The sequence below is a fragment of the Pogona vitticeps genome, chromosome 4, assembly GCF_051106095.1.
Source record: "Pogona vitticeps strain Pit_001003342236 chromosome 4, PviZW2.1, whole genome shotgun sequence".
NCBI lineage: Eukaryota > Metazoa > Chordata > Lepidosauria > Squamata > Agamidae > Pogona > Pogona vitticeps.
The window spans coordinates 78,670,269-78,681,739 of record NC_135786.1 but is presented as its reverse complement, the minus strand read 5'-3'; the positions used below and the strand labels follow the sequence as shown (position 1 = coordinate 78,681,739).

Here is an 11,471-nt window from a genome sequence, read left to right as displayed (position 1 = left end):
GTACCCAGCTCGCTGGGGGGGCAATGTGTAGCCTGTATAATTAAAATTGTAAACCACCCGGAGAGTGCTTGTAGTGCTATGGGGCGGTATATAAGTCCAATAAATAAATAAATAATTGGCCATTAGGAGATAAACATGAGCTTTGTTTGTATGTCTGATTTCTCAGTCAGGTCACTCTGAAGGATTTGTGTGCCTTTGATAGCAAATGTCATAATAACAGGAAATATGCGCCATGTGAATGTGTAATCTGATCCTCAGTGTCCCTCTTCCAGTTCTAGTCATGCATTGTAGTTCTCTATCAAAAGGAATTATGAGACATTGGTGATGACAACTGCAGACATCACCATTTCTACTACAATCACTGTGATCTGATAAAAAGTACTACTCTAAGAGTTCTATCATCTTTTATTCAAAACATCCTTGGCCATAGCATTGATACAATCGACAGAGTTAAACCATTGTGTCAACATTCCCCCTAATTTTCTGCTAGCGCCAGGGAAACATGCCCTGTGTATGGGGGTCCAGCCGCAACCGGAAACAAGTGGATGGCAATACTTTCTCAGTTGCAAGGCACTGATGCAGTGTTGTGCGGCTGTGCAGCTTAGAGGAAACTTTGATTGTGACCCCTCAGAAGGTTTGGGGGATTGCAATTAACCCATCCTGCATCAGCTGTGTTTCCCACAACCAAGTCTTTCCCCAGAGGAACAGTATATTTCAAAGATGGATCCTTCTGAGGGAAAAGGACTAACTATAACACAGCAGATAGACACGTCTAACTATTCTTTCTACTACTGAGGCAGAGCAAATTATGTAAGCAGCTGTAGGATCACTCCCATGTGGCCTTTGGATGACATGATGAAAACAGACCTGTCAGCTGCTGTCATAACATCTTCCGTGAGTATTTCCATTGACTCCAGCCATTGTGCCCAATAATGTGTTTGTGTAAATGGACAAGTGATCTTGTTGCTCTAAGCCATTTCTCTCAGCATCCTGTAAAATAAGCAGATACTTAAAAGGCATGACATTACAGTGTGTCTTTCAATGCATAGCTCAGCGGTCAAAGCTATCCTGTGAACCAGTATTTTAGCAAGACATAGACAAAAATAATGGCTGTGTTTGGATATATTGCTAAGCTATGGTTGAGTATTAGGGAAATGAAACTCAGGATGAAATCAGAGATTACGAAAAAGGTGAATTTCCTGTTAGTACACCATTTCCCTTCCAAGAGGAAGGAACTTGCAAATGAAGCCCACATATGGTTTTAAACTAAAAAGCCCTAAATGGCCTGGGTTCAAGCTCAAAGACCATATCTCCCATTATGGGCCCGCTCAGATGTTAAGATCATCAGGAGAGGCCTTTCTCTTGTCCCACCACCATCGCAGATGCATCTGATGGGGACATAGGAGACAGCCTTCACTGTTGCTGCACCCAGACTTTGGAACCCCCTCCCACAGCAGGCCAGACTGGCCCCACCTTTGCTATCTTTCTGCAAGCAGGCAAAGACCTTTCTCTTCAGGCAAGCTTTTCCTCTGTAATCAGCTACTTATATGTGATTTTTAGATAGATTGCTATGCATTATTGCTTTGACTACTTTTGTTTTCCATCTTTGTGTTTTCCATTCCTCAGAGTGACATTTTAATTTTTTTGTATACTTACTGATCTTTGCCTTAATATTGCCCATTGATGTAGGATGCCTCCTTATTCGTTGTTCGTAATTTTAAATATCGTCTTTATTGATGTTAATTACCATTGTATATCCATTATTTTCAACTTTAAATATTGTTTTTCATTGTTGCAAGCTGCCTTGGATCCTTGTCAAGGAGAAAGGTGGGGTACAAATATTTTAAATAAATAAATAATAAATATCTCCCCAGTAACCAACTAGAAAACAAAAGCAAGCTAGTTGGCAGAATATATACTAAAGATTTGTTTAGGGTAAACAGATTTATTTTATCACTTAAGAGAGGGCTGCTTGAAATTATTACGGAGTTATTACATGTTTTTTACTAGAAATATGTTTTTGCTATCAAGACTAAATAAACTTAATGCCAGATTTGTGGCAGTTTTGATTGATTCTTTGATTAATTTTCATCAAGACAAAAATGTATGCGTTATGTCACTTATGTCATCAAGTGGGAACTGAGTTTTGACAACCTTAATAGGGCATTCAAGGTATCGTATTTTTCTGTGTATAAGATGATACTTCTGTCTAAAATCTTTAGATTAAAAACTGAGGGTCATCTTATACATGGAAGTAAGCCAAGGAGAGAACAAAATGGCCCGTATCTTGCCTCTGCAAACAGGCTTCCTTCAATCATGAGGCTTAGTTGCCTCACAAGGCTTAGCTTCTTCCAATCATGAGCCTTATGTAACTGATGTCAGCTGATGCTGAACAAACAAACCTCGTTGGAGGTGGAGTTGTAGGCAGTTCCTGGATACAACAGTGACTCATAATGCCTGAGCATTCTGTGCCCAGAGGCTGAATACTCAAAGCTACGTTTTCTTAATTTTGGGTTAGAAAAGTAGGGGGCATCTTATACTGTACATGGGGGAGTCTTATAAACAGAAAAATATGGTAAGTGAGATATTGAAGGAAAGGCTTTTAACAATTTCACCCCATCACCTGGGAGTTTTCAAGATCAAACAAAGACTTGAACCCAGGTCTCTCAAGTCCTGTTCCTTTATCAACTACACCACACTGCAGACAAGAATACTGTACAGAACGTAAATACAAATAAATAAAACACAAAGTTTCCCTGGTTGGTTTATTCTTATCCATTACAGTCTGTTGTCTTTCAGTGACCTGGGTAGCATCAAAAGCACTTTGCTAGTCAAACATTCAGAAAAGGGAATGCTAATCACATTACAGTGTATTTCTGTAGGCCTGAAAGAGGAGGTGAAGCAAGGTCGTTATTTTTGATAATCAGCTGTACAATGAAGGCTATGCGTCCACCAAAGACTTCTGGGAAGTGCTTAATAATAATAATAAAAGGTACTTGATTTAGAGTGCTGCAGCAATATTTATAATATGATTTTTGGAACAATCTGATCCTTAGAGAGTAGATATGACATCAGCAGCTTTTTACCAGGAAAAACATCTAGCTTGTAAATTATGCCCTCAAAGGACTATAGTTGTTCTTATCAAACTCTTATTAACAGAAAAAAGAAAGATGAGAAATGCCCTTTATCAACACCACCACCAAGATGGCATAAAATTTAAAACGTTTTCAAAGTATAATAACAACAATGAATATTAGGCAGTCAAAGGCCGTCAATTAAAACACAGTAGTGAGTCAGTCACAAAACACAAAATATAATCACATTAAAATATAAATAAACAAGACAAATTGGTTGACAGCCTCTTCTTTTAATAGGGACAAAGAAGGGATCTTGTGTGGGTGATCATAGAACAAAGGAAGGCTGATTGCCTTAGAGAAAGAACAAAGAAGTCGACAACGGATGTCCGAGCCAGCGGAGCCTACAGGCAATGCCCTTAGAGCTCTTTTATTTACTTAGCATGATTACATAGTATGTTGTTAGAATTTAGATAGGATACTAGTTACCTAATCATAACCAGGATTGGCTGAAATAACCCTTTGATCTTATGCTCTACCTCTAAGCAAAAGGACAGAATAAGGGATTACCCCACCTTCTGGCAGCTGCCGCTTCCTGCCAGGAGTGTATGCACATCACTGGAACAGAATGCAGCTACAACCTTTAAGCAGAAGTTTCCCACAATCTTGCATTTTTCGCATCTATTGAATTAAGCTATCATTTGAAATGGACCATATATTTTTCCAAGTTAGCATTGATTGTTATCCTGAAGGGGTCAAATCAGTTCACACTTTGATAACTAAAATCAGGTTATCAAATTGCATGCATAGGAGGGGACAACCACCACCACCCTAGCTTATGGATATAGCTTTTACCTAATCAGTTTTAGCTTTCTTATGTATCTCGAAATCCCATTTGTTTCAAATTGCTTTTAGTTGACAAGATGGGCTGAATTTTTGAATGTTGAATAGCTTCCATGCCTCCTGCATTTGAAATTGTTTCCCTTAAATTAGCTTTATATGAATATTGTGGCTGAGCTGTAAAATGTTTTCAGATTGCAGCTTTAATGGCTGAGTTTTCATTTGACTATTTAGTTTTATGTTTTATTTATGAGCAGAGAAATTGGTTGAATAAGTAATGTTGCTAATGCAAAATGCCTTTATGTACTACAGTTCATAAAGCATAAAACCACTGGAATGTGAACAAGCTCCCAAGGTAAGGAGGAGGCAGGTTAATTCTTCTCTCAATTGACATATTCTCTTTGCGTTTTCTGTTGTGAGTTCATGTCTGCAGTGGGCAGGTCTAGAACCATAAATGAGCAAACTCAAAGGCAAAGTTGACTGGGGTGAAAGAGGTGAGTGAGTGCGCTTCTTTTCCTCCTTGAACCACATCCTCTTTCTTTCTCTCCCTTTCTTTCTCTCTCTCTCTTTCTCTCTTTCTTTTCGGTCTGTCTGTCTTTCAAATCCACGCCATCTCTCTCTCATGCAAGCTCTCTCTCTCCCCTTCCTCGTTCTCAGTTTTCCTTACTTTACCTTTCCTTCTAGCAGAATTTAAAGACAGACCTTGGAAACAATGCACTATAATAATGATGTTACCTGTATTACTTCTTGGGGGTGCTGAAGGTACAATGATGTTACTTTTGCAAATAGCCTAACAGTAGCATTGTTGCTTCGGTTATGAATCATGATTACGTGTTTACTTTTTCTGGTCTCTTTTGTGGGGATATAAACGTTTTCATGTGGGGATTTTTAAAAATTGATCCTTTTTTTTACTTCTATTTGTTTTAATTCAAAACTAATGAAGAGTAGTGAATAACAGAAATCATTATTTTTTAAAAAAATTGCAACAGTAACAGCAATGAAATCCTTTCTGTATTTTTTAAATTGAGTTATAGAATAAAATTATTTTTAATAATTAAGTTGTAAAGATAAGCTCACAGTGGGGATGATATCATCATCAGCAAACTGCCACTAATTAAAACCAAATCACTACTTACTAAAGGTGATTCAGGAGAGCTAGGGACTGGCATACATTTGGCAAAATCCTGTCATGTCACTTAGAGCTTGTTGTAACCCAAATAAGGCTCCAGAAACATTTAATTTACACTAATTAAAAGATTCCTATGCTCCCACTTTAGATTCTGAGGCTTCCTGGGACTATCTTTTGACCTGGAGAAGCCTTTAGGGGCCTCAGAGGAGGGAAAACTTTAAAACCAAACATTGCCCCCAGATCAGTGGCTTCAATCCTAATCCCAGTGGCAGTAATCCAGCAGCAACTTTTGATTTTTTAAGACTCCCACCACCACCCATCTCCAAACTCTGAAAGGGCTCCCCAGAGCAAAAAAGAGTCACAGGGAGCCTCACAAGCTATGCAAAACAGGGGGACAAGAAGCTTTTAATTAGTGTAAATTATATGTTTCCAATGCCCAGTCAGGGTTACACCAGGCACAAATTTAAGCAACAGGATTTTGCCCAATGTGATTAAAGTTGTGTGCACCCGGAAATCTTCAAAGGAAGCATTTAATCAATGATGGTTGGTTCCTGCTGATGACATCATCAAAACTGCATGCATGCAGCTGCAGAATAGGATTTCAGCCACAATGTCTTTTTGTTTAGTTTGCATATCCCAGTGCCTATCTGCACTTTTTGAGTCCAGACCAAAGTAAGGTTTTGATCTGCGTACTTTGGATATTTATGGACAGACAGACAGACAGACAGTTTTCTGCTGTCATACCAATAGCCTATCACTCCTTTGGAAGGGAAAACTGAAGGTGCAAGAGAAACATTTTATTATGCTCCTAAATTCTACACTATGTTAACAGAGGAATACCCTGTCTGGTTTTACTAATAGATGGGAAAACATCAAATGTTATATATTTTATTCATGTATATGCAGTTCTACAATACTGAAAAATGCCCTTAGGTTTTACCAGGGGAAGGTGAAGCACAGCGCTCTCAGTTGTTGTTGTTTTAATAGAACATTACTCAAAGTCACTTCATGTTTGCTAGGGGGAGGTTAGGGGAAATTTTGCCACTTTTTTTCTCCTAGGCTATTTTCTATTGGGAATGGGGTGGTGGTTTCAAAACTGGAAATCATTTTATAACAGCTTAGGAATCGTTGAAAATGGTAAAAGGGTTGATAGCCTGAGAGCTTTTTCGAGGAGGAGGAGGAGGAGGAGAAGGAGAAGAAATAATTGAGGGAGCACAGGAATGGGTGCAACCCTCCCAGGTCCTAAATGTGCACTTCTAGATCTCCAGAACTTTGATCCTGAAACCAGCTCCCTCTGAAACTGCAATGGAAGATGCCATGGCTAGTGTCCAAGAAGGTGTCTGCTGCTAATCAGGTTAGCGTCCGTACCTGTAATGGCCAAGGACAGACACCATCTTGCCCTTTGCCATTGGGTTCAATGGAGCTTGCTCCCTGGTAAATGCATGAGGGTTACATTAGTAGTCCAGAGGAATGAAAATCAGAGTTTGGGAAAATTGCTTTTTTTTCCAAATGATTTATCCCAGAATCCCCTTGCCAGCATGGCCAGAGGACCATGCTTTTCTGTAGGCACCACATGGAAGAGGAATTGGTCTCTTTCAAATGGTGGGCCACAGCTGTTGAGGTGGAACCCCACTGTTCTTTAATTTTACTTTCCAGTATAAGAATCACTAAATTGGTCCCCAGCAGATGCACGCAGTGGTGGCAGCAGCAGTGACTCTGCCTATTCAGTGGCTTAAAACAGTTTTTTTTTTAACTTAGTGAACTGTGCAGCCACACATCAAGCCCAATGTCACCAGAGGCAAAGCAGTGCGCATTAATTAAAACTATTCAGGCACCAGACTGGCAATTTAAATGATCCGTAATCACTCTCAAGTCTAGGGTGGGAGTGTGACTCATTCTGGAGAAGTCGGCCAAAAGTTCTGCTCAGCGCAGGATCCAAGAAGAGCAGAGTGGAAGATTCTGGGCTTCTAACAGAACCATTTTCAGGCTGAGGCGGGGCTTTGTTGCGGTGCTGCCAGCAACTCCAGAGAGGAGCTCTCTCTGGAAAAGCTGGAACCCTCCGGTCCAGGATCCTCTTTTTGAAATGGGGATCAAAGGAGAGTCTAGAAGAAGTCTCTCTGAAGCAGATGGTGAGCAGCAGAAGGAGAAGAAAGGGAGGCAGACCCGGACTTTTTTCTTCTGAAGAAATCACCGTGCACAGACCGGAGCGGGCGCCATTTTTTGGCACTGAGCCGCGAGGAACCCTTTACCGGGGGAGAGGAGAGCAATCAATATAAACTAAAAATATATAACAAGTAAGTAAGCCGAAGCCTCTGATTTATGAAACAGCCTCATTAAGCTGAAATAAGAATGAAATTATTTGGCAGAAAGGATAAATGCAGCGGCGGGTTTATCTTATCAGTCTGACTCAAAAGCGAAACTAAGCTTCTCCAAGTGAACTATTAAAACGCCAGGCTGATTCTAAAGCCGAGAGTCTGAGATGGAAAATAAATCTTATGTTTCTGGAGAAGAATCCCAGACAGCAACACCGTCTGACTGGATTTAAGAGACTTCGGTGGATGCAGCGTGGTTGGGATACGCTATTCTTTGACTTCTCTGGACTTTGTGAACTATAAATAATAGAATCTGGTGGTTGGAGCTGACGTGGCCGACTGGACTAAGGAGCATTAAGGGGTTAATGAAGATCACAAGACGAGCTCCAAGGACAATCTACTGGACAGTTTGAGACTCTGTGACTGTTGTTTTGTTTGTGACCACGTGTGAGTCTAAAAATAGAAGCTTGCTGAACTCAGGAGAAGAAGAAATAACTGCGTCACGGTTCTAATTGATATTGTATTTGCTGGGCTAAAAGTTGATTTTTATACTACAATATCTGGACAAAGATTGGAGGGAGATCTAAGGGGAGGTTTATGATGAGGGGTTTGAATTGTTGATAAAATTGTGGAAACTGGAAGGATTTCTAGGGGGTGATTATTGTGGTATTTAAACAAACCCCAAAGCCTGAGATGGACCCCAAAAATTCAAAAGAACAAATGGAGGCTTGGTCTGTTCAATCCCAAAGTTCTGGAATAGTGGTGCAAGAAATAGAAAAGGAATGGCAGATTAATATACAAAGGCTAATATTAACAGGGTTCCAGCGAGTGAATGCAGGTCTTAGCAAAATAGAAAATTTGATGAAAGGGACGAAAGAGGGGACAGTAGATGCCAAACAAAACTTAAATGAAGTTGTACAGACTTTAGAATCGTCTGTATTAGACATGACACCAGGTAATATGAATGCAGTAGAGAGTTATCCAGTGACCCATGCAGCTTCCAAAATTAAAAAGCATTATGACAAAAATCTTAAGGAGGCAGAGATACTGAAACCAGATAATTTTATGGTGAAAATATGGGAAGTGAAAAAAATGGATATTCTGTCAGATGGGCTGAAAGACTGTTCAATTCAAAAAGAAACGGAAAGATGGGATGTATTGTATAAATGGCAGCAGCTACCAGACAATGTTGGAATAACATAGAATAAAATTAAAATTAAATGATAAGATAAAAGCAGGAGGGTAATCAAACTGTGAAAAAGCAAAAAGTTGATATGTATTAGTAATATGAATTGATTGGATGATGTTATACTTTATGCTCTCCTATCCCCCAAAACTATTTTTCCTTTCCTATCCCCTCTTTCTTTCTGTACCCTCTATCCTTGTTTCTAAATAAAATAAAATTATTAAAAAAAAAAAAAAGAACCATTTTCAGTAGCAGTTTGAGAACAGCTGGGGAAACAAGGGTACCACTGATGTAAGCAGGGGTCACCTCAGAATAAAGTTTCTCCAGCAATACAGTAAGGCTGAGATGATTCATAAGGAGGGGAGGACCAGAAGGTGGGGCACCTGTGCTGGTCAGAGGCGCTCCATCATCCCAATCTTGATATGGGCCTGAAAGATGGGAAGGTGGTGGGAGCGTAAAATAGTAAGCAAACACAATTGTCTGATGTTCCACACTGTTGTTCTTGATCAAATTTCCAGCCTTTGCAGAGCCTTGGACAGCATTGGGTAGCCTTAACTCTGGTTTTAAATTAGGAGGGTATTTTTTTTAAATCAATGACCCACACCTACAACCAATAATTTGGCTTTTGTATATGTAGGAGGTAGGAGGTATGAGCTTTGCTTCATAAAGAGCCCTCCCACTCATGCCATCCTGCATGGTCTGAGGCCTCACGTACCTTTGCTGGTTGGGGGAATGAGGAGAAATCACCAGAAGAAGGAACAAAACCTTATAAAAGGACTGTGTATACACTGCATGTGGCTGCTGTGGCTGGAAGTGTCCATTTCATTCATTTCCATGCCCCTCTTTTCTCCTAAGCACCTACCCAAGACAGCTATATATGCAATAGCCAAATACATGCATGTACGTATGTTTTCATAGATCTTTTTTAAAAAGTGGCAATTAAAGACCAGATTTAATGCCCCAAACAGCTTACAATATAGGTTTTTTTAAAAAAGAATTAAAATAGAAAAAGTTGCAGATATTTAAATAGATTGAGACTCATTCAACTATTGTAATTACATTTAAAACATTATAAAATCCCTAAACACACACACACACACACACACACACACACACAGAGAGAGAGAGAGAGAGAGAGAGAGAGAAAGTAAATATTGATTTGATTGACAACTTGTCCAAATTTCCCCTTGGGTATTCTAAGTGCAGGACTTGTGTGAATATTGTTGTTACAGAGTAATCCAGTAGATATAAGTTTATTCAATAATTCATTCTAGATTTAATTATAGTTTGGTGGAGGCAAGATTTTCCTGTTAGCTATATTTTTTTTACTGAAGATACATAAAAAAGTTATTCCATTTTCTAATTGTGAAACCCTCTATCCCTTTTGTGAGAAGAACCCAATGGCATTCAGTGAAGCACTATTTATGGCAATATTACATTTTAAGGAGCCATTTCCATTGTGAGGTAAAATAATATATGCTACTACAAAGCTTTGTTGCATAGCAGCCCTTTTCAGGCATTACTTACCAGAATTGTATAGCATATGGATTATGGCAAATGCCAGCCGTTCCCCTTCCATCATTGTTTTCTTCCCTCAGAAAGTGTCAAGTCTAAAGAGAGGAGGTCATATACGTATAGGCTTTTCCTCACCAGAGCCAGAAAATCACTGTATCCATTGCTGTTTCATGCTCTGGTGTGAATATTAATGCATATATGTACAGGGATGTTTTATACAATACACAGGTGTACAAAAGTGTTCCATGGAACAGGATTCAGACTTTTCATTATTTCTGAGAAATAGGAAAATAAAGATTTGTTTTTTAAAAATTGCAGGTAGCTATAAGGGACGTGGTGGCGCTGTGGGCTAAACCGCAGAAGCCTGTGCTGCAGGGTCAGAAGACCAGCAGTCGTAAGAGCGAATCCACGCAACGGAGTGAGCTCCCGTCGCTTGTCCCAGTTCCCGCCAACCTAGCGGTTCGAAAGCATGCAAATGCAAGTAGATAAATAGGGACCACCTCAGTGGGAAAGTAACAGCATTCCGTGTCTAAGTCGCACTGGCCATGTGACCACGGAATATTGTCTTCGGACAAAACGCTGGCTCTATGGCTTGGAAACGGGGATAAGCACTGCCCCCTAGAGTCGAACACGACTGGACAAAAATTGTCAAGGGGAACCTTTACCTTTAGGTAGCTATAATGTAGCTGTATTTTGGTCCTCGAAACTAGAAATGTAGCTAACTGCTTTTAAAAGTAGCTTCCAAAGTTCTACTTTAAACAGGGCCCATATTTTCTCTCTAAGATCCCAACTCACTTTCCTGTCTATGATTCCACACATGCTTCCCTGTACAGATACCATGAATCTTCACTGTTATGACCACCACCATTATAACAACAATGTGCTGTCAAGTCAATTCATGACAACCTTTTTCAGGGTTTTCCAGATACAGAATACTCTGCAGTCATTTACCATTCCCTTCTTCTGGGGGTGCCCTGGGATTGTACAACTTTCCCAAAGCCACACAAGCTGGTTCTACACAGGAAGCACAGCGGGGAATCGAACTCCCAACCTTTGGCTCCACAGCCACATACATAAACCACTGAACTATCCACCAAGGGACATCACAAATCACTTACAAAGAACAAAGGAAGCACAACATGCTTTGCAGTAGCATTCAGTCTGCTTTATCTTTAAGATTATCCACTTATCATACCAAGTATTGGATATTTTTATTCTGGGAAGAATAAAGCTAGAGACAGACAATTCTGCATCACCTCATCAGAAGCCATGAAATTGATTTTCTTTCCAACTAAAAGAGGCACTAAATACTAACATTTCATTCTAATTGTGAGACTGACATCACTATGCTCTGTGTAATTTCTTAGGTGCCACTGAATCTCTCCTCTGGTTTCCTTTCAAGTTTGGCACAGTAT

The 11,471-nt window shown here is 39.8% G+C and overlaps 1 long non-coding RNA gene across 1 annotated transcript; it reads left to right on the top strand.

The window, feature by feature from the left end:
* Nucleotides 1-534: 534 nt before the first annotated feature.
* Nucleotides 535-11,254, top strand: LOC144589084 (uncharacterized). Its single transcript, XR_013544986.1, has 2 exons — nucleotides 535-4,408; nucleotides 10,375-11,254. It is a non-coding gene; the product is annotated as an uncharacterized LOC144589084 (long non-coding RNA).
* Nucleotides 11,255-11,471: the final 217 nt, after the last annotated feature.